The sequence below is a fragment of the Schistocerca nitens genome, chromosome 3, assembly GCF_023898315.1.
Source record: "Schistocerca nitens isolate TAMUIC-IGC-003100 chromosome 3, iqSchNite1.1, whole genome shotgun sequence".
NCBI classification, from domain to species: domain Eukaryota; kingdom Metazoa; phylum Arthropoda; class Insecta; order Orthoptera; family Acrididae; genus Schistocerca; species Schistocerca nitens.
In genome coordinates this window covers 276,372,965-276,397,799 of record NC_064616.1, presented here as the reverse complement: position 1 = coordinate 276,397,799, position 24,835 = coordinate 276,372,965, and positions in this window count along the sequence as shown.

Genomic DNA, 24,835 nt, shown 5'->3' with positions numbered 1-24,835 from the left:
GGACCGGTGGCGGACAATGTCCTCGTCTTCTTAGTTGTATCTGTATTTGAAGGTCAACACAGACTTTTAGTTTTCGGTCGGCGCCTCCAGAGTATTGCTCTGATTCCTCCTTAAGTATTCACCAACTGATGAGGGTGTGGTCTCCGTTAATGAGTCGTTACTTACGAAATATGCAACCAATCGTCAAATAATAGGTCAACATCTGTCCCTTAAGAAAAGTAGACGAGCTCCATAGTTTCCTTTTTAGGTATATTCAGTGAACAATGAATACAGAGTATAAGTTATGCGTGTCCTTTGGAAGTCAGATCTGGAAGCTGGATGGATTGAATAAGGGTCGCTAATCGTTCTTTTCACCAAACTGTCGTCTTCTAAAGTTGTGTCCCCAGCGCAGAAGACAGCTCGTCAGTCGTTGGATCTTCTTCGGCGGAGGCTGCTATGCCGTCATCTCAACCTGTGATTGTGCTTCTTTATGGGATGCAACTTGCCCATGTTAGTCTCTGAATCTACAGAGGGCAGGATCTGTAGTACTGAAAATGATGGTAGGCGACATTTCTCATTACTGTGTCCCGTTTTGTTGTATTTTTTAAAAAAATCACACACTTCACTATATTTTACAACACTCGACATAGGTTTCTTAATTTACGTTAATTTTTCTATTTTTCTGACAACTTCCGAAATAGAGTACGGCATGTACGCCCCAAAACATAGATACACTTCTGACCCTCCGAACGTCCGAAACAGAGTTGCGTGACCGGAGCTGCAGAACACCCGAAACTGTCTGACTAGTGCAGCTGCAGTATTTCGTCTCTAGCAAAATAAAATACTGGCGGCCACAGCCAGGAATATCACAAGAGGAAGAGAAATCATTCACAGGGAAGCACCAAGATTTTAACTGATGTGGTTTGTTCAGGTGTAAAAAACTATACTATTGAAAATTATTATGGAAGGGCATTATCAACTAAGCATCCAACCTGGAAAACTAAGAAAGCTTGAGAAAGGTCACAATCAGCTGATTTAAGTGTAGCTCATAATTTATGGAAATGATTTGTAGAACGCGAATCCACAGTGCTTACGAAGTATTTAGTTGATTATTATGTAGGGCATATGTTGCAATTCCAGGCAGTGAAGGCCTAGAGACTCCTGTTCCAGGAAAAGATAGTTTTTTATGTCCGGAGTTTGGACAAGCAACGAAACTCTTGAGCAAGATTATTAGGTTCATTGAGCTTTTTCCTACTGTTATACGCTGAAGAGCCAAAGAAACTGGTACGCCTGCCTAATATCGTGTAGGGCACGCGCGAGTACGCAGGAGTGCCGCAAAACGACGTGGCATCGACTCGACTAATGTCTGAAGTAGAGCTTGAGGGAATTGACACCATGAAAACTGCAGGGCTGTCCACAAATCCGTAAGAGTACGAGGGGATGGAGATCTCTTCTGAACAGCACGTAGAAAGGCATTCCAGATATGCTCGATAATGTTCATGTCTGGGGAGTTTGGTGGCTAGCGGAAGTTTTTAAACTTAAAAGAATGTTCCTGGAGCCACTCTGTAGCAATTCTGGGCGTGTGGAGTGTCGCATTGTCCTGCTGGAATTGTATACGTCCGTCGGAATGCACAACGGACATAAATTGATGAAGGGGATCAGACAGGATGGTTTCGTACGTGTAACCCGTCAGAGTCGAATCTTGACGTATCAGCTGCCCCATACCACTCCAACTGCACACGTCTCATACCATTACAGAGCCTCCACCAGCGTGAGCAATCGCCTGCTGACATGCAGGGTCCATGGATTCATGAGGTTGTCTCCATACCCGTACACGTCCATCCGCTCGATACAATTTGAAACGAGACTTGTCCGACCTGGAAACATGTTTCCAGTCGTCAACAGTCCAATGTCGGTGTTGACGGGCCCAGACAAGGAGTCAAGCTTTGTGTCGTGCAGTCATCAAGTGTACGCGAATGGATCTTCGGCTCTGAAAACCCATATCGATGATGTTACGTTGAATGGTTCTCACGCTAACAGTTGTTGATGTCCCAGCACTGAAGTCTGCAGCAATTTTCTAAGGGGTTGCACTTCTGTCACGTTGAATGATACTCTTCAGTCGTAGTTGGTTCCGTTCTTGCAGCATCTTTTTCCGGCCACAGCGATGTGGGAGATTTGATGTTTTACCGGATTCGTGATATTCGCAGTACACTCGTGAAATTGTCGTACCCGGGAAAATCCCCACTTTTTCGCTACCTCGGAGACGCTGTGTCCCTTCGCTCGTGCGCTGACTATAACACCACGTGGAAACTCACTTAACGCTTGATAACCTGCCATTGTAGCAGCAGTAACCGATCTAACAACTGCACCAGACACTAGTCTTATATAGGCGCTGCAGACCGTAGCGCCGTAATCTGCCGGTTTACATATCTCTATATTTGAATAAGCATGCCTATACCAGTTTCTTTGGAGCTTCTGCGTAATTCTTCATTGTCTAGCACTACAACATATGCTATCCATTACAACCAGCCAAATATATTGTAAGCACTGTGGATTAACTGAATCTGCATTTGCTTCGTTGTACTCTTAATGGTGTAGAGTTTTATGTATGACTCAAGCTGTTGTTATCAATTATATTAACTTTCATGCATGCGGGATTACTTCACAGCCTAAAGTGCATTAAAAATCTTGGAAGCGACTCGTACTGAGAGCAGCTGCAAAGTTGTCACCGGAAACATTGCTACACGAGTTAATAACACCCGGCATGCACTTCCGAAAAATGATAGAGTATTCAATATGCAGGGAAAACTTCAAGCAACACACATGTAATTTTCGCATCTCTAATTGCGAATCTTCATTCGAATGTTAATTTTTGTCCCTTGTTTGACAGATAGTGCTTAATTTTTAAATTTTTGTACCTACGTTAAGAAAATTTAGTTGCAGTACCTGATATTATGAATTTCCTTCGTACATTTATGCAGTCTCAATAGTTCGTCTCTTCATTGCATTAAAATAAGCAAAACGTCGCTGTGTGACGTCTTAAACAAGTTTTATAATGTTACTGCAATCACTTGTCCCCTGGAACCCTACAACGAAGCCAGTATCCCGTAACTGTCCGATTAGCTACTGTGTATCCAAAGACGAGAGCTATTTGTAATTTTTCTTTTCGAAGTATCGCGGTATACTCATTTTTTTTACTTCCCTTATTGAATACACTGGTGCCCAAAACTGAAGCATGATGTCGCTAGTTCCTCGTCTTGTGTCTAATTAAAGATATAATCATAGAAAATGTCAACAGATGTCCGTGCAATCGTGTTCTGCACGGAAGACGGCATTCCGGTTAACGGTCAACCGCATCAACGATGACGTCAGGGCACCTATAAGACTGTGTAGTGCTTTCCGGGTACTCCCACATCCACAATCGCTGTGTATAGAGTCACAGACGATGCGGCATGGCACAGAGAAGACGCCTAACTCTTTGCAGTGGAGGTCCATGTGAAGAATGGAAGCTGGACGGTTGCAAACTGATTTGGCCCGAAGGCTTAATGTGAATCGTTCTGTAATTTCTCGGATGTGGTGACAATTCGTAGAAACAGAAACAGTATTCCGAAGACCAGTGCAGGGCCGACCACGTGTGATCACCAAAAGAGAGGACCGAATGGGCACGACGGTAGTGCCTTAGTACTGAACGGCAACTGGCATCGGACCTCGCAGCATCCCCTGGACCTGTGGTATCGAGACACACGGTGCATAGAAGGCTTCAGCAGAATAGCCTTTAATGTCGGAGGTCTTCTGTATGTGTATCTCTGATGCGTCATCACAGAAGGGAGCATCTAGGGTGGTGTCGTGAAAATGCCACCTGGACGGTCGAACAGTGGATGAATGTTCTTTTCGCAGATCAGTACCGATTTGGTCTGGAGAGTAATTCTAGACGCATCCGCATCTTGAGGGAACGTGGCACGTGATTTCGGAATCCAAACGTTGTGGGAAGAAACCGATATCGCGAAGGATCCTTAATGGTGTTGACTGGGATTATGTTGACCACTTGAACACGTCTTCATGAAACTGTACGCGTGAATCGGCAAGGTTTAACTGCTGTCAGGTATCTCGACGAGATCTTGGGACCACAAATACGGCTGTAGTGAGGTGGTGGGGCCCAGACTTCGTATTGATGGACGATAACGCTCGATCTCATAGAGCACGAGTGGGTGATGTTTTCTTGGAAACGGAAGATACTGCATGCATGGCGTTACCTGCTCGCTCTCCAGATTTTAATCCCATAGAGCACGTCTGGAATGCACTTGCATTCTCCAAGACTTACGAGCAGCTCTGCAGGAAGAACGAGCTCTATTGTCTCAACATGACACTGATGACATCACAGACAGCATGTCCCGTCGTTGTAAGGTCTGTATTTCTGCCAGAGGTAGTCACGTCCCATGCAGAGCACATTAACCAGTTGCCAGAATGTATGTGCAAATTCGTTAGGGAGGGGGGTGGGGGGATGGTAGGACGTCAAACGGGCCGATTTGGAGCAGAAGAGGCACCACAGGACATTTTAATTTCCACTGTCTATACTTTTACAAATAAATTCATAAAACTTTGTCATCATAACCACGAATGATTCAGGTTTCAGACTCAAAGCAGTGGAAGTTCAAAAACATAACAAAATATTTTTTTTCACATGAAATTTCATAATTTTTTCACTTACTATTGGCTGCATTTATTGCTATAGGTACACTTTTCTTCATAAGTAAGACAGATTCTTCGATGAATTTTGAACAGCATATAAACCGTTCTCACAGGTATATGAAAATCTAGAATTTTCAAAATCTATTAAAAACTGTGGTAAAAATTGAGATATTTAACTATAAAATTGGAGGTTTTTCTAAACGTGAAGTTTAAAAAAAATTAATTTGTTATGTTTTTGAACTTCCACTGCTATGAGTGTGTATCCCGAATCCTTCCTGGTCATGCTGATAAAGTTTTATGAATTTATTCGTAAAAGTATAGACAGTGGAAATTAAAATGTCCTGTGGTGCCTCTTTTGCTCTAACTCGGCCCGTTTGTCGTCCTACTCCCCCTTAAGTCGGGAAAAACGAAGAACATTTTTGTCTACCGTTATTCAAGTTGCAGTTGTGTACGTTCTGTGTTCTTTACATTGTTTCTACGTTACTATCATCTGTTTACACTGTTTTGTGGCAAAATAAATACAAGCCTGTAATATTTCCGCTAGTTGCTTTAATTTTGGACCCCAGTGAATGTACCTCATAATGGACTATTTGCAGTATACCGCGTGTCTCTCCTAAAAATCGTCAGGTGCATTTTTCGGGTGTTTCGGCAGAGATTTTCAATGTCGTTTTTGTGAAGTGTAGCTGCAGGCAGCCCAGAAAATATTGAATGGAAAGTAAAATTCTGCTTTAAAAGTCACATTGTAAAGGGAAACAGACCGATGCTTCCCGTTGACAACGTATGTCGTATGAAACATGAGATGAGTAGTAATTATTTTCGCAGAATCCAGCTGCACATCGCATAACCGAAACTTCCAATATCCGCCGAAACGCGACTTTTAGGAGAGACACCCTGTATATGTTTCTCACGGGAATGATTCACCTCAAATTAAACTTCAAAGCTAAAAATGTAATTCTACGAATACATTCTTCACTAACTGCAAGTACTGAATTTCGAATTGTGTTCTCTTCTTACCCTTGTGTAGAAATAATCAAAAGTCTGACAAAATTAAAGGACAAGGTACACACAGATCTTTGTTTTTAAAGTTTGAAGCTCTTGGTTCATAACCAAAAGAATTAAAAACGATGAATACTGCATAATATAGTTTCTCTTCTTCTGTTTTCTACGTATTTGTCTCTTACAAACTGGTCAAGAGTATTATATAGATAAGTATTATATAATTACAGAAACAATAATTCTCTTGATGTTCTGGAACTTTTCTCACTTTCGTTGATAATTTTCTGCCTTAAAATTCTTCTTGTGTTGAGTATGAAGTTAAGAAAAGAACGTCACTGGATATTTTTTGAAATTAATAAGAATATAACACAATACCCTTTTCTTAGTTGTAAATGAACAATCTACGTTTCATGTTTCCCTTTCACTGAACTAAAAACATACCAGTACGGGAAATAATAAATTACAGTAACTCTTATAATCAGGAAAAGGTATATCAGCTTCTTCTACACGTACATGCATTTATCTAAACGCTACAATGCATTTCTTCGGCTTCTATCGGTAATGTACGAATAGCAACATTGATATTCTGTTAACAGTGACATAACTTATTAGATTTACAAGAGAAAATATGAGAATCAAACAGAAAACCAAGATCAAATTATTCGTAAAATGAAGTAATTTATTTTTGTATAATTTTTCTGTATGTAATAGCAATTCTGATTCTGGTATTGTTATTTTGTAGTACCTCTTTCTGCTACATATGTAGTTCATCAGCCGGCCGCGGTGGCCTAGCGGTTCTAGGCGCTCAGTCCGGAACCGCGCGACTGCTACGCCTGCCTCGGGCATGGGTGTGTGTGATGTCCTTAGGTTAGTTAGGTTTAAGTAGTTCTGAGTTCTCGGGGACTGATGACCACAGATGTTAAGTCCCATAGTGCTCAGAGCCATTTGAACCATTTTTGTAGTTCATCATCCTTGTCGGGCATGAAGCCACAAATCCCGTCTCCAGTGAAATGCAGTAAAGTGCAATCGTTGTCCAAATAGCGAGTCCTAAACATAATTACGTTCACTGAAGATCATCAGTAGCATAGTTACAAAGAAACAATTATGCACAGATTTCGAATACGTCGGCAGCAATATGACCGCATAGTGCATAACAAAGACTACGGCTATTCAAGTGAGGAAAAGGCGCACTTGTTACAAAAACTGGCGCGTTTCAAGAATGCTGGTAAAATTTAAAGGATGTGCATGACAGGATTTAAAAAGAAAATGCACTCGGAAGAAAGGCTGGAAATTAGGGATACCAAGAGAGCTGAATCGAGATCAACTAACATCAGTGCCTTCACACATTCGTCTGAAATTGTGCAGATTGTCAGTCTGGACTGTTCCCTACGATTCTTTCTCGTGTGCGTGATCTTGCAAGGGCAGTAGGGAATCTCTACGTCACAGCAAGCAAGAGTGGAAAAATGAAGGTAAGAGAACTACAACTGTGGTATGAGCACTGCTACTGGGAAGTAAGTTCAAAAATGGCTCTGAGCACTATGGGACTTCACATCTATGGCCATCAGTCCCCTAGAACTTAGAACTACTTAAACCTAACTAACCTAAGGACATCACACAACACCCAGTCATCACGAGGTAGAGAAAATCCCTGACTCCGCCGGGAATCGAACCCGGGAACCCGGGCGTGGGAAGGAAGTAAGTGGTCAAAATAACTTTCTTTTGCTTTGTTTCTGGTCTGCGAATTAAAATCACACTCCTTTATAACAAACTATCCCGCCTGAATAGTGTGTGACATTACAGTTCATATCACCTGCAACCACTCGACAAATTCAACCTCTGTATGTTTGTTTTGTCCGTTCCTACAAAACGTCGCACGATCTGCAGCTACCCCGTAAAGGATAGCCAGTTTCACGTTAAGCTCCATGACAGACTGCTTCGCATTAAATTGTATGCCCACACATTACATTAGTTCTGATCACGACGCCGGCCGCGGTGGTCTCGCGGTTCTAGGCGCGCAGTCCGGAACCATGAGGCTGCTACGGTCGCAGGTTCGAATCCTGCCTCAGGCATGGATGTGTGTGATGTCCTTAGGTTAGTTAGGTTTAAGTAGTTCTAAGTTCTAGGGGACTAATGACCTGAGAAGTTGAGTCCCATAGTGCTCAGAGCCATTTTGAATCTGATCACCACGTTACACCAATATGATACTATATGTGTTCCTTAAGAGTGAATACTAACTGAACGTCCTACACCGTTTGTTACTCCCGAACAGCTCGTCTTTGATCTTGATGGTGCGAACCTTTGTGATCACTGTGGTGCACCACTTTTCATTCGATGATCATGGTGCAAGCTAATGGTTTGTTTTCAACATCTCCTGAATGTTGACAATGCCCATATTCTAAAGTGTAATACATACATCCCATAGAGGGTTGATCTCTGCACCTCCCGGACGCTCATTATCTATCGCCTCCTGATCCACATGGTATGTCATTAGCAGCTAATGTTTTTGTGGTGTCACCGCCAGACACCACACTTGCTAGGTGGTAGCCTTTAAATCGGCCGCGGTCCGTTAGTATACGTCGGACACGCGTGTCGCCACTATCAGTGATTGCAGACCGAGCGCCGCCACACGGCAGGTCTAGAGAGACTTCCTAGCACTCGCCCCAGTTGTACAACCGACTTTGCTAGCGATGGTTCACTGACAAAATACGTTCTCAATTACCGAGACGATAGTTAGCATAGCCTTCAGCTACGTCATTTGCTACGACCTAGCAAGGCGCCATTATCAGTTACTATTGATATTGATTCATGTACCGTCAAGACTGACGTTCTTCATTAACGGATTAAAGTTAAGTATTCCACCAGCTACGTCCGTTTTTCTAAATTCTAATTTCCTTGTCCTGTTCCAGACCTCACGCCAGCCTGCGTGAGCTAAAACGCGTGCCTTTCGGCTTCCTCTTACATTAGTGGGTTGGCCCTCTTGCCAATCCACAACAGTTTTTTGTGTCATAACTGGTAGCACAACACTTTCAAATGAGAGTTACTAATGACTGAATTTGCGACCTCCCACTCAAGGTGAATTATGTATGTATGTATTAAACCGGGGACCTAGAAACGACAGAGACTTCGTCCCATCGTAGCCCTCAGTGGTTCACAGCCCCACAACAGGCTACAGCAGTCCACCCACGCCACTAGCGCCCCACACCGAACCCAGGGTTATTGTGCGGTTCGGCCGCCAGTAGACCCCCGGGAACGTCTCATACCAGTCGAGTGTAGCCCCAAATGTCTGCGTGGTAGTATAATTATGGTGTAAGCGTACATGGAAACTGTACTTGCGCAGCAATCGCCGACACAGTGTAAATGAGGCGGAATAAGGGGAGCAGCCCGCATTCGCCGAGGTAGATGGAAAACCACCAGAAAAACCATCCACAGACTGGCCAGCACACCGGACCTCGGTGACCGGAACGCCTTCCCGCTCGGGAAGCAGCGCTTTAGACCGCGCGGCTAGCCGGGCGGGCTACTCAAGGTGATCCTTGTTAGCTGCACCATCTCATAATTCATTACTCTTTAACGCGACGGCTAATTTCGGCCACCCAGATATTTTCAAGTAGTATAGGAAAGTATTTGTCATCCAAATATTTTAGATAAGCTCTCGATCTCTTATAGTAGACCTCTTTAGGTTGGAGCACGCACACACACACACACACACACACACACACACACACACACACACACACACATACATACATACATACATACAGGAGGCGCGGGTGAGGGCGCGAGCTCGTGCGTATAACTAAAGTGGATGTCGGCTGTCATATCCCATCAGAACTTATACATTGGAGTCTCATCTCTCATAAACGATTTCTGCTTCTTAGAAAATCGTCATCAGATGATGTGAATACGTTACATAGTAAGTCGTAAGAGTACAGCTGATCTACGGGAGGTGTTCAAAATACAAACGTTGAGGCTGAAATATAAAATAAAAAATTGTTTACAGGAATAGTGTGCTGTTACGCAGTATGCTTAATCATCGTAAATATCCAAATAATAAGGTCACTTGTACAATGCAAAACATACATTTGGCTTTCTAAACAATTCCATTCTTTCTTATTCAGCGAAAATGGCACTAACAGCAGAAAAAGTTCTCACATACTACAGTAACAAATGATACACTGATAAGACAAAACATTATGACAATTGCCCACGGCGACGCTAGGTGCTGACTGGTAACAGAAGAATGTAAGACGAGAAGACACGGACGTGAGACCTAGCGAACATATGGGCTGCATGTGGTGTCACCGCCAGACACCACACTTGCTAGGTGGTAGCCTTTAAATCGGCCGCGGTCCATTAGTATACGTCGGACCCGCGTGTCGCCACTGTCAGTGATCGCAGACCGAGCGAAGCCACACTGACAAATACGCTCTCATTTGCCGAGACGATAGTTAGCATAGCCTTCAGCTAAGTCATTGGCTACGACCAAGCAAGGCGCCATAGCTTTGATAATTTATATTGTGGTTATAATATATACCGTCAAGAGAGATGTTCTACAATTGTGGATTAAAGTTAAGTATTACATCAACTACGTACTTTATTTGCTACTATTAATTCCTTTAACTGTTCCAGACCTCACGCCAATCTGCGTGAGCTTAACGCGTGCCTTTCGGCTTCCTCTCGTTGTGACTTGGCTGTCTTGCTAAGTCACAACACTGCAAATGGGGAAATCCATGAGATAAGTGACTTTGACATAGGGCAGATCATTATTACGCAAAGCTTGTGAACTAGCATCTCGAAAACGGCGAAACTGGTCGAATGTTCACGTGCTACTGTCGAGAGCATCTACGAAAAGAGACAGAAGGACAGTGAAACTAGCACTAGGCGCTAAATGGTTGGACGTCCACGACTCTTCACAGAACGTGGGTTCAAATGGCTCTGAGCACTATGGGACTCAACTGCTGAGGTCATTAGTCCCCTAGAACTTAGAACTAGTTAAACCTAACTAACCTAAGGACATCACAAACATCCATGCCCGAGGCAGGATTCGAACCTGCGACCGTAGCGGTCTTGCGGTTCCAGACTGCAGCGCCTTTAACCGCACGGCCACTTCGGCCGGCCAGAACGTGGGGTTCGGAGGCTTGTCTGCTGTCTAAAGTGGCACGGATGGTAATGTGTGGCATCTCTGCCGAAAGGGCACAATGCTAGTGTACGTACAGGTGTTCCTGAGCACACCGTTCATCGTACATTGTTGAACATGGAGCTCCGCAGCAGACCACCTCTACGTTTTCGCATCTTGACCCAACGACATAGTCAATTACGATTGCAGTGGGCACGGGACCATCGGGATTAGACCGTTGATGAAATGAAACGTGTCGGCTCTTCTGGTGAAACACATTTTTGCTACACTAGGTCGATTATACAGAACGCACCTTAATATCTCGGCGACCAAATTTGCCTGATGTAAATCCTATAGAACCCACCTGGGTCGCTGACGGGGGCAATCACCAAATACGCAAATCACTAATCAGCGTCCCGTTATTTAATCGAATTACATGACCTGTGCATAGACATCTTTTTGTGTTAGCAGAAAAGCCAACACCGTGTTACGAGTGTAGGCCGAAATGCACGCCTTTTAGCTCACGCAGGCTGGCGTGAGGAGGGAAGACTGTACTGACGTGAGGTCTGGAACATGACAAGGAATGAGAATTCAGAAAGCGGACGTAATTAGTTTGATACTTAACTTTAATCCATTAATGATGAACGTCGCCCTTGACGGTACATCATTCACAATTCACTGTTCAGAATACATTCTTGAAGATAGTAATTATGTAAGAGGTCCGAGCAGATGCAATTTCGATGTATTGTTCACGCGCTGCCTGCGATATGCAAGGTATAAGAGAATCTCAGACCAGAGAGCAGTGTTGACTGCAGTAGGAACTGTGTAGCTGTAGCAGTAAGTTGTTGCTAGCGAGCAGTCTGGTGTATCGTGTTGGCTGGGCCGGTCGTGGTGCAGCGATGCCGGAGCCTGAGCATTATTGTATAAGGTAAAAAGCAGCCTCGCGCATATGTAGTATTGTTATCTCAAGTCCCATGCAAATGTTTTAAAAATGTCCTAATAATAATCTTTCTCATAAAAAATAACTTTTAACAACCATTCATTTCAATTAAAAGAATTTACTAATTTCTCCAATCCATGATCATCCCGATTATTGCAAAAGAAAAATCAGTTGTTTCCTTTCATAAATGACAAATCTATCGGCCAGCATTGCACAGGGCTGTGCCAGAAAAATTTATTGTAAGAGCAGATATATATGCGTTATCCGGTGACTTCATTGAGGTAAGAATTTTTCTTTTTTTATTCAGAATCATCTTTCTGGGCCATGACGCAACACTGCTGACGTCCAAAATTTACCAGGTTAAATTCACAGTCGATTATTGAAAAGTTATAAGTGAGCGACAATTTAATTGAGAGGTTAGTTACATTGTATTATTACCAGGTTACTGAATTTATTTTTTGTTGGGACGTTACACTGAATGTGAACGACATAATTATAATTTTTACTGTTGAGAAGTTAGGGAATTTTTCTGTTTTGAGGTTACACTAAATGAGAATATTATTTATATTATTTATTTTATTTTGTGGGGAGGCTGCACTTGGCGACAACCGTCCAGGATCGTATTTTTGTGAATTTCTGAGAAGTAGTTAGTTATATATCTGATCTTATTTACTTAATTTTAAATGTAGTTTGCATCTGGCGCAACGCATTTACTAACTTGTCACTCTTTATTTCACAGGTCATCGGCAATTTATTGCTCTTTGTTGTAATTGTATTTGTTCCATTTTTGCTTTGACTTTGATTGATTTTGTGCTTAATTTTGATTCGTGAAAATGCCGCGAAAAACTGTTAAGAGTACATCGCGATGTGCAATGAGTGAAATAGCCGACTCGAATAATTTGACCGATAATACTTGCGACACTCAGTGTAATAGCGATAATCCTCTAATTACTGATAATCAGTGCGTACCGACCACTAGTAATGATTTTAATTCTAATGATGAGCAAACAAATTCAATTATGTTCACAGTAAATGTGACAATTGATGACGCGGCACGTTCTGATATAATGAACGCTGCCCAGTTTGACATACCCGGTTTGCAAAATTTGCATTGTGAACAGATAAATTTTTCCCAAGAAGATGAACAATGTAGTCAGAATACGTCAGATTTATTTGATTCCGATGTAGTGGCCAACAGTGCACATCGGATTGGCAAACCTTTTCAAGAATCACAGAATGACCAAATGGTTATACAAAACGTGACACATACAGATACATCATCACACAGCACAGAGAATACAGCAGCTAATTTTGGCATGGATCGAGTTATAGCATTAATGCTACAACTTAATGAAAATCTCAAACAACAAATTAATGAAAATAATGAAAATCTCAAACAAAAATTTAATGAAAAACAAGACAACAATTTCAAACAAGTTAGTGAACAGATTACAGCCGTTACCACGCAATGTCATGATACTAAAGAACAATTACGTGAGGAAATTAAGGCTTGTGCTATGAACAGTAGTGAAGAAATTAGATCTGTGGCACAAGAATTAAGTAATACACATACAGCCACAACTAAATTACTTAGAGATGAAATTAGTGCAGTCGCTAAACAATGTTCTGAAAACGCAACACAGTTACGCGGGGAGTTTAAATTAATGTCAGCAGAACTTTCACGCACACTGGATGCGAAAGTAGACACGAAATTTGACCAACAGAACAGCCAAATTGACGAACGTTTTAATCACCACCTACAAAACAGTGAAACGCGTTACCGTAAATTTATACAGGAACAGAATAAAGTAAAGCAACAAGTCATGGATACAATTACTGCACAGAAGCATGAAGATAAGCGTAAATTGTTTACGAAAGCAAAAACATACGTAGACAACAATATTGCTACAGTATCAGACGAAATCAAACAGTTGAACACCGAATTGCATGATGAAATCTCCGATCTTAAAACAAAAACAGACACACACACATTAGACTTTCAGACAATGACCAACAGAGTTGAAAAGTTGGAACTAATACAGGATCCCGATGCCATCAAAGCAGACGTTAAAAAATTGAACAAAACCACACGTAAAATACAAAAACAAATTATGCTTGTGATACTAAAAACGATGATCAGGTAAAAGCACTGACTGAAAAATATGATGAATTGGCCAGTCGTATTGATGTTATCGAAAATAATAATGACACCAAATCAGACGATACGTCACCAGTTTCGCTTAATCAAACACCCGAATTCCAAAATTTACAGCAGACGATCAGTGAGATAGGTTCGTTCAATAATACATTACGTAGAAAATTGTCATCTTTACAGCACGAATTGACGGAGATGAAAAATATTTCAGCCTTTAACACATCACAGCATACGCCACTTTCAGACTTACACAGCCAGTATAATTTAGGTAATTTACAGAGAGTACGTGATTTAGATTCCGAACAGTCACAGACAAACAGATTATCATACAACTCTGAACCTGTTCATACATACAGAGACGATAATTTTCATTACAAGCACTTTCTATCCGTGAGAAAATTTAAGGTATTTAAAAATGACAGAACACAGATTCACCCCTTGGATTGGATACAACAATTTAGCTTTGCTTTTCCACCAACTTGGCCCGTAACACACAAACTTGAATTTATTTGCAGTTTTTTGGAAGGCGAACCGGCAACTCGTATGAGACCGATCGCGAGACAATGCTACTCCGTAGAAGAATTTCAGAATGCTTTTCTGTCAGCGTATTGGTCGAAGACGACACAGCGCGGAATCAAGGATCAATTAATTAGTTTACCGAATTATGAGAACTCAAATTTTTCCACTGTCACGCAATTTTTTGAACACATGGTCCAACAAAACCAGTACTTAAGTGAGCCATACAGTGACTCTGCACTTATCCAATTATTTATTTCTAAATCACCACGATCGTTACGAGTATCACTTTTAACAGGCCAGCAGAAAGAAAATATTTCGGCATTCAGAGATCTGTTACAGCTTTTGGAAGTTCAGCAATCAGATTATTCCTTCATAAACAAAAACTTTTCACATCATAACCAAGGCCAACCAACATACAGTAATTACGATCAGCCACGCTATTTCAATAACAAAGGTAATAGACGCTCCAGGAACGACAACCACCAGAACTTTAATAACAGACAAAATTTTAATTATCAGTATCGTCAAAATTATCAGCAACAGAAACCACATTTTGGTAACAATAGAGGTTTTTCCCAACAACAGCAACAAAACCAGCCGGTTAGCTTACCTAACCAACAACGTAATGTGCAAGGTCAACCAAGCTTTAATGTTTCGCCGCCTATACATATAGCGTCGGCTCCGCCAAATAGTAACGCACAGCAACAAGGAAACCACTACGTACAGAAGACACATCATTTCGACCCGTATCGCAACGCGCCGTATAGCAATGACTATCATGACAGACGTAAAAGTAATGAGCACAATTTTCAGCGTACGTTTAATAACAGTCGCTCTTACCAGCAGCATAATCAACCACAACAACAGATTATCATGAATGAACCAGACAGTAGATATCATCCCGAACGTAATACGTCAGGGAGAAATAACAGAACAGCACAAATAGTCGAGATGCCACAGCATCCTCCCGCAAATAACAGCACGTCAGAAAGAATTTGACTAGATACAGTGCAGAATGAATCTTCCAGTAACGTAAGCACTACTTTTGACACACAGATTCTCATTCACGAAATTTTATTACTTTTGACGACATCCGAGACACACTTTTGCATGAAAAATCAGTTATTCAAAAAAACCATTTCCCACCCTGTCATTGAAGTAAAGATTGGATCATCCAAATTTTCAGCAGTAGTCGATTCTGGATCACCTATGTCAGTTATAAATGAAGAAACTTTCAACGAATGTAACAAAGAGAATATTTACCCTACGTTACCATTAGGCAAAACTAAAGTAAAAGGAGCAGTATCTGGTAAAGTAGCAGATGTAAAATTACAGACACACTTATCGTTTTGTATTGCAGGTCATACGTTTCACTCAAATTTTTGGATTGTTCCCTTATTGACAACAGACGTTATTTTAGGTACGAGTTTTTTGGTACAACATGACGCAGTTATTGACTTTCAAAATTCCTATTTAATGTTAAAGGATGAAAATGTACAACTGGCATTAGAATTTCAGCACTCTTTATCTGCAGAAGAACAAACAATTAATCGAACAGAGGTCATTTCTACATCGCGTTACATAGACTGTCATTTGACATTGTTCACAGATACGTACGTACACAACTATAATACTCCAGACGAAGCCGATTATGACGTTATGCAAATGATTTCTGATAAAGCAAAGCAAAGCAGTGCAAATACAGACGACGAACGTACAGAGCTACGCAAAATTCTTTTATAGCAAGCTCCAGTTTTTGACAACATCCCTGATACTATGTCCGGTTTTATGTATGAATTTCAAGTTAAACAGCATGACACATTTAAAGCCAAACATTATCCCATTCCTTATATTCACAGAGAACAAGTTAAGAAAGAATTGCAAGCTATGCTTGACCAAGGAATTATTGAACCGGCAGTTAGTCCGTACATAAACCCGCTCCATATTGTTAAGAAAAAGGATGGTTCACTTCGCCTCGTACTTGATTCGCGTCACATCAACGACATTTTTATTAATGAAACAGATCGCCCACAGACACTAGAAGAACTACCACAGAAATTTCATGGTACTGCTATTTATTCGACATTAGATTTGAAATCGGGATTTTGGCAAATTCAGCTCCATCCGAACTGCAGAAAGTACACAGCTTTTCTCTGTTTTGGTGACTGTTATCAATTTTGCAAATTACCGTTCGGTTTAACTATTTCTTAAGCAGCATTTATTCGCGGTTTGAATACTATACTTCCGACAGAACTTAAAGACAGAATCACAACGTATATAGACGACATTCTTATTGCAGAAGCTAACTGGTCTGAACACACTCTGATTCTTGAACAACTGTTACAAACTTTTCGTGCACAAGGACTCACAGTTAATCTTAGCAAATCGCACTTTGGTAAAACTTCCATAAAATTTCTTGGACATGAAATTTCAGCAGAAGGCATTGCGCCTGACCCGGAAAAACTTCAGGCTTTACGTGACATTACTGTTCCTACGACGAAGAAACAATTACACAGCTTTCTGGGATTAATTAACTTTTTCCGTAAATTTATTCATTACTCTCCTTTAGACACCCCTAGATTGTGCCAGCTGACGAGTAAAAACACTATTTGGTCATGGGATAGCCAAGCACATTCTGAATTTGTCAATCTAAAACAAGCTTTGTTGAACGCACCTCTTTTATCACACCCAGATCTTACTAGAAATTTTTCCATTGCCACCGACAGTTCTAACACCGCTTTAGGCGTACACGTTTTTCAGGAAATTGAAGAAGACGGTATACTACAGTAATTAAAAACATCGCCTTTGCGAGTCGCATTCTGTCACCTGCTGAACGCAATTATTCTGTCACAGATCGTGAACCATTATATGTTGTATGGTCATTTATCAGATTTAGGCATTTTCTTTATGGAAGACATACTACCGTTTACACAGACCGTAGAGCTATCCAGTTTTTACTTTCAGCAAAATTTACACACGACAGATTAAGCAGACGGAAACTTTATTTACAGTAATTTAATTTTACAATTGTTCACATTCCCGGTACACAAAATGTAGCAGACGCACTATCCCGTTCTCTCAGCAACAATCAGCAAGACATCGCAACCAACTTCTGCCAAGCAAATACTAGCGTCATGTATATTCAACAAGTCGCATTTGAAAACTTCATTTCGTCGTCATTACTAGACATAGCACAGGAGCAGAGCAAAGGCAACGTGTGGAAAGAAATTAAATGGCTCAAATGGCTCTGAGCACTATGGGACTTAACATCTGTGGTCATCAGTCCCCTAGAACTGAGAACTACTTAAACCTAACTAACCTAAGGACATCACACACATCCATGCCCAAGGCAGGATTCGAACCTGCAACCGTAGCAGTCGCGCGGTTCCGGACTGCGCGCCTAGAGCCGCTAGACCACCGCGGCCGGCAAGAAATTAAACGCCTTTGGCAAGACAAGAATAATGTTACCATCAGAAACCATTCGCAATAACATTCTGTTTCGCCGCTCTCACCCTGACAGCAACAATTGGTTATTATGTATTCCTGACGAGCTTCTTAACAAATTAATTTGGTATACTCATTTAAGTTACGCACATTATGGAGCCAGAAAATGTTTTCTTATACTGAGACAGAACTGTTATTTTGCCAACATGGAGAAACGTATACGACGAGTTTTAGCGTCATGTAAAATCTGCCAGAAAGCTAAATCAGACACGACTTCACATATTCCTCCGTTACATCCCATTGTACCCGTTTAATTGAGACACATGGCCGCTGTAGACATTTTTGGTCCAATTCCCAGAACTAATAGAGGTTTTTGCTACATCTTTGTCGCTGTTGAACTCACTTCGAAATTTGTTACCTTCATTCCGTTACGCAAAGCTACTGCTAAATCTGTTTCCAGTGCATTTGTAAAACATTTTTTATTTCATGTAGGGCATATATTGAAAGTAATTTCCGACAATGGACCACAGTTTCGATCTGCTATATGGACACGTATGTTACGAACAAGAAACATTTCTCCGATCTACACTCCTGGAAATTGAAATAAGAACACCGTGAATTCATTGTCCCAGGAAGGGGAAACTTTATTGACACATTCCTGGGGTCAGATACATCACATGATCACACTGACAGAACCACAGGCACATACACAGGCAACAGAGCATGCACAATGTCGGCACTAGTACAGTGTATATCCACCTTTCGCAGCAATGCAGGCTGCTATTCTCCCATGGAGACGATCGTAGAGATGCTGGATGTAGTCCTGTGGAACGGCTTGCCATGCCATTTCCACCTGGCGCCTCAGTTGGACCAGCGTTCGTGCTGGACGTGCAGACCGCGTGAGACGACGCTTCATCCAGTCCCAAACATGCTCAATGGGGGACAGATCCGGAGATCTTGCTGGCCAGGGTAGTTGACTTACACCTTCTAGAGCACGTTGGGTGGCACGGGATACATGCGGACGTGCATTGTCCTGTTGGAACAGCAAGTTCCCTTGCCGCTCTAGGAATGGTAGAACGATGGGTTCGATGACGGTTTGGATGTACCGTGCACTATTCAGTGTCCCCTCGACGATCACCAGTGGTGTACGGCCAGTGTAGGAGATCGCTCCCCACACCATGATGCCGGGTGTTGGCCCTGTGTGCCTCGGTCGTATGCAGTCCTGATTGTGGCGCTCAACTGCACGGCGCCAAACACGCATACGACCATCATTGGCACCAAGGCAGAAGCGACTCTCATCGCTGAAGACGACACGTCTCCATTCGTCCCTCCATTCACGCCTGTCGCGACACCACTGGAGGCGGGCTGCACGATGTTGGGGCGTGAGCGGAAGACGGCCTAACGGTGTGCGGGACCGTAGCCCAGCTTCATGGAGACGGTTGCGAATGGTCCTCGCCGATACCCCAGGAGCAACAGTGTCCCTAATTTGCTGGGAAGTGGCGGTGCGGTCCCCTACGGCACTGCGTAGGATCCTACGGTCTTGGCGTGCATCCGTGCGTCGCTGCGGTCCGGTCCCAGGTCGACGGGCACGTGCACCTTCCGCCGACCACTGGCGACAACACCGATGTACTGTGGAGACCTCACGCCCCACGTGTTGAGCAATTCGGCGGTACGTCCACCCGGATTCCCGCATGCCCACTATACGCCCTCGCTCAAAGTCCGTCAACTGCACATACGGTTCACGTCCACGCTGTCGCGGCACGCTACCAGTGTTAAAGACTGCGATGGAGCTCCGTATGCGACGGCAAACTGGCTGACACTGACGGCGGCGGTGCACAAATGCTGCGCAGCTAGCGCCATTCGACGGCCAACACCGCGGTTCCTGGTGTGTCCGCTGTGCCGTGCGTGTGATCATTGCTTGTACAGCCCTCTCGCAGTGTCCGGAGCAAGTATGGTGGGTCTGACACACCGGTGTCAATGTGTTCTTTTTTCCATTTCCAGGAGTGTATATATCCAGGTATCACGCTTCTTCGAACCCTTGTGAACGACTAATGAAAGAAATTGGTAAACTATGTAGAATATACTGACATAAAAAACATATTGATTGGGACACACACATACTCTCATTCCAGGATGCAATTAACTCCATACCAAATGAATCTACTATGCTATCTCCGACTGTTATACTGAAAAATGTTGAACCACCCAACAAAATTAAAGAACTAGTATCGTTTCCTACATCTCGTCGACTACGCCACCATGAAATAATTGACATTGCGCTGAACAACATCAAACGTGCCGCAGAGCGCCGGAGGAGACAGCAAAAACAGGTTTGTAGACGCCGTGAATTTCACATAGGACAGAAGATATTAGTACGTACACACTATTTATCCAACAGAGGAAAGAGTAGATGCAGTATATTTGAGCTTCTATACGCAGGTCCATATCGAATTCGCAGCATTCCTCACCCCAATGGCCGGCCGCGGTGGTCTCGCGGTTCTAGGCGCGCAGTCCGGAACCGCGCGACTGCTACGGCCGCAGGTTCGAATCCTGCCTCGGGCATGGATGTGTGTGATGTCCTTAGGTTAGTTAGGTTTAAGTAGTTCTAAGTTCTAGGGGACTGATGACCACAGCTGTTCAGTCCCATAGTGCTCAGAGCCATTTGAACCATTTTTTTCACCCCAATGTAGTACACGTCGAAACTTTGAGAACCAGAAAAAGCAAGGGCAATCACCATGTCTCCAATATTAAACCCTTTATTGAATGAACATACTTTATGATTTATCACACTGTAATGCCATTTCCTGATTTTTATATGACCACTTATGCAATTATATTTATATGAACACTTACTGATGATTATCATATTTTTTCCTGGCAAGTGCCCGGCAAGGTAAGGTTAGCAGGTCGCTTTTCTTGTCGTTACACATCAGACCGTGCACATTTTTCCAGATAAACTTACATATTTTATGACCACTTATGCAATTATATTTATATGAACACTTACTGATGATTATCATATTTTTTCCTGGCAAGTGCCCGGCAAGGTAAGGTTAGCAGGTCGCTTTTTTTGTCGTTACACATCAGACCATGCACATTTTTCCAGATAAACTTACATATTTTATGACCACTTATGCAATTATATTTATGTGACTACTTACTGATGATTATCTTTTTTTTCGCGGCAAGTGCCCGGCAAGGTAAGGTTAGCAGGTCGCTTTTCTTGTCGTTATATATCAGACCGTGCACATTTTCCATTTTTTGTGTAGGTATAATTGTTTTCCTATCGAAAGTAGAATTTTTGTCTGTATGCACTATGTAATCTTTAAGATATAACAAACACCAGTTGACTTTGACATTTTTTCTTATGATATCTCAATATCTTGACTATTCTACACCTTTTGCTACTACATTATGATACTCTGTGTACATTTTTTGCACTTGAAAACTGTCTATGTTTTTGACCTAATACGTTTTCTGTCATGCTATGCTGTATGCTTAATTGTATCACTAGAAACAAGTTTTTATTTAATGAGTATATGATTTAAATGCAAGATATTAATCCTTATTCATCATTTTCAGAAAGCAATAACGTGTAAAAGAAATAAATTAAACAAACCACAGTGGATTACTATGAAATGGGAATTTCACCTTCGGAATGAACGAAAGAAAATGCAATACCTTGTCATGAAGAGTAAATGGATCAGAATTAACAAGCATTAACAAGAATATACTATACACATCGTATGATAGCAGTCTTAACTAATTATTTTTCTTTCAGAATACGAGGCGATTGATGCAGGCTGTCAGACAGAACTACACATCTTAGTTTTAGTGACGAAATATGCTAGAAATAAGAAACGCTATACTATGAATAGTTGTATGACGTAAATGGTAATATGAATAATGAATGAAGTGTCTTGTTTGCAGATGATAATAAATGATGATGAATAGTTATATGAAGAATATGCTAATATGATGGTATTATGAATAATGAATGAAGTGTCTTTTTTGCAGATGATAATAAATGATGATGAATAGTTATATGAAGAATATGCTAATATGAATAATGAAGTTTTTCTTTGCAGGTGATGATAGTGATGAAGTTATGGTAATATGAATAATGAAGTTTTTCTTTGCGGATGAGGATAATGATGACGTTTATATATTTACCGTTGGTTAAGAAATGCTATGTAGTTATTTAAGTATTTGTTGCAGTTCATTTTGACAGTATGTCTTATGTTGCGTGGTATAATGACTGAATGTTTTGGAAAAGACACCTAGAGTACATACATATTGAGTACACGTTTCATTACCTGTTAATTCGAAGTTCACTACTTTTCAGCATAATATGCATTTCTTTTTTCAGCTCAATAATCCATTTTGTATTTTTTCCAGGAGAAGCTTTTCATGATATTAATATGCTATAAACACTTAGTTATGAAACCTGTTCTAATACTTGCATTTTTTTTACCCATTTGTGTGTATCATTCATCGCATATACTCTACTTGTTTCATAACCTTGCTACAGCTGACTCATGACGAATGACGTTATTAATCCTTATTTCCAGCAATAAGTCAAAAGCAAATATTTTCATGCCCCAGCAATTAATTATCGATCTCAACGCAATGTATTGCTAGCACAAAAAAATCTATTTCCAGTCCCAGCTTTTACCGGTATACAACCAAATAATGCTACCAGTTTAAGATATATTTCTAGTCCTAAATGTAACGCAAATTTCTCTGATGTATTGATTCCATTATGTCAATGTATTATTGTAATACAGACTTTGAATAATAGTTCCAATGTCTTATATTTTAAATTTGTCTTATGTCACTTACATGATATCATATATGAATACCAGTAGCTTGATGCTACACTCATTAGCTCCTGTTTTGAATGATGACTTCTGAATAATACTGAATAATGTTTTGTAAAACTATATGAATACTTTGTAACTGGCCAATGAGTGCCAATAATTACCGCAACCAGATGGGTTATGAATAGTGTTTTGTAATATTCAATATTTGCTACATGTTTAGCAACTGGCCAATGAATGCCACTGTTTACAGTAATATGATGACTTATGTATAAATGCTATGCTATTAATTAACTCTTGCTTTGAATGATGAGCCGGCCGCGGTGGTCTAGCAGTTCTAGGCGCTCAGTCCGGAGCCGCGCGACTGCTACGGTCGCAGGTTCGAATCCTGCCTCGGGCATGGATGTGTGTGATTTCCTTAGGTTAGTTAGGTTTAAGTAGTTCTAAGTTCTAGGGGACTGATGAGCATAGATGTTAAGTCCCATAGTGCTCAGAGCCATTTCAACCATTTGAATGATGACTTCTGAATAATGCATAAAAATGGTTTGTAACTGGCCAATGAGTGCCAATATTTACTGTAATCAGATGACTTATGAATAATGTTCTGTAATACTCCATACATTGTACATAAATGTTTAGTAACTAGGCAATGAGTGCCAACAATTACTCAAATCGGTTGATAGACTAGTGTAATTCTCTATGATGACTAGCATAAGACTTAATGTCCTTCACCTTCTGACCTAATTACCAGAAATTACTGCAATACCCGTTTGTCCTGTCCATCCTCATGATCATGGAGCACTATATTTGATTTTTGCACTAATTCTACATTGGTGAAAGAGTATATATTCTACAAGAATGTGGTGTTGACACATCATGCTGTCCACCACCTTGAACGATGGAGATGTTATTATGGTCCTACTGTTTGCTGTACCTAATGTACTACCAAAATGATAACATTGAATATTAATACAACATTTCAGTGTCTTGGCTACACTGATAAATACTTCAGGGAAGAGAACTTCAGATTGTCTCACTTGGTGTTGTGCTTCTGTAGAAAGATATGGACTTTCGGTGCAACTACGTGCAACCTACTGTGCTACAACCATGATGCAATCCTTCTCATTCCTTTCCTAGTTCTTGTAAAATGCTAAAGATTTTTACAGTGCGTATGCACTTTATTTCATTTGTTAATATGATCAGTCGTCCTAAATACGCTAAAGAGTTCTACAGTGCGTGTGCACTTTATTTCACTCCATGGTATGTTGTAAATATGCTAAAGACTTCTACAGTGCGTGTGCACTTTATTTCATTTTTAGGGTAATCAGTTCTTGTAAAATGCTAAAGATTTTTACAGTGCGTGTGCACTTTATTTCATTTGTTAATAAGATCAGTTGTCCTACAAATACTAAAGATTTATACAGTGCGTGTGCACTTTATGTCATTTGTTAATATATTTTGTATTCAGTGCGTGTGCACTTTATTTCACTTCATGATGTGTTATGTAAAAATGCTAAAGACTTATACAGTGCGTGTGCACTTTGTCATTTGTTAATATCTTTTGTACTCATTGCGTATACATTTTGTCATTACTTAATATGTTCTGCACTTATCAATAATGTATATACTGTGTGACTGTAGACTTAGTTAATTAAGTAGATTATAGAAAAAGTTGTTGCTCATGGTAAGTCCAATTGACTCACCATCGCTGCCAAATTTTTGCCCCCCCCCCCCCCCCACCCAGTGGAGGGTTATGTAAGAGGTCCGAGCAGATGTAATTTCGATGTATTGCTCACGCGCTGCCTGCGATATGCAAGGTATAAGAGAATCTCAGACCAGAGAGCAGTGTTGACTGCAGTAGGAACTGTGTAGCTGTAGCAGTAAGTTGTTGCTAGCGAGCAGTCTGGTGTATCGTGTTGGCTGGGCCGGTCGTGGTGCAGCGATGCCTGAGCATTATTGTATAAGGTAAAAAGCGGCCTTGCGCATATGTAGTATTGTTATCTCAAGTCCCATGCAAATATTTTAAAAATGTCCTAATAATAATCTTTCTCATAAAAAATAACTTTTAATAACCATTCATTTCAATTTCAAGAATTTACTAATTTCTCCAATCCATGATCATCCCGATTATTGCAAAAGAAAAATCAGTTGTTTCCTTTCATAAATGACAAATCTATCGG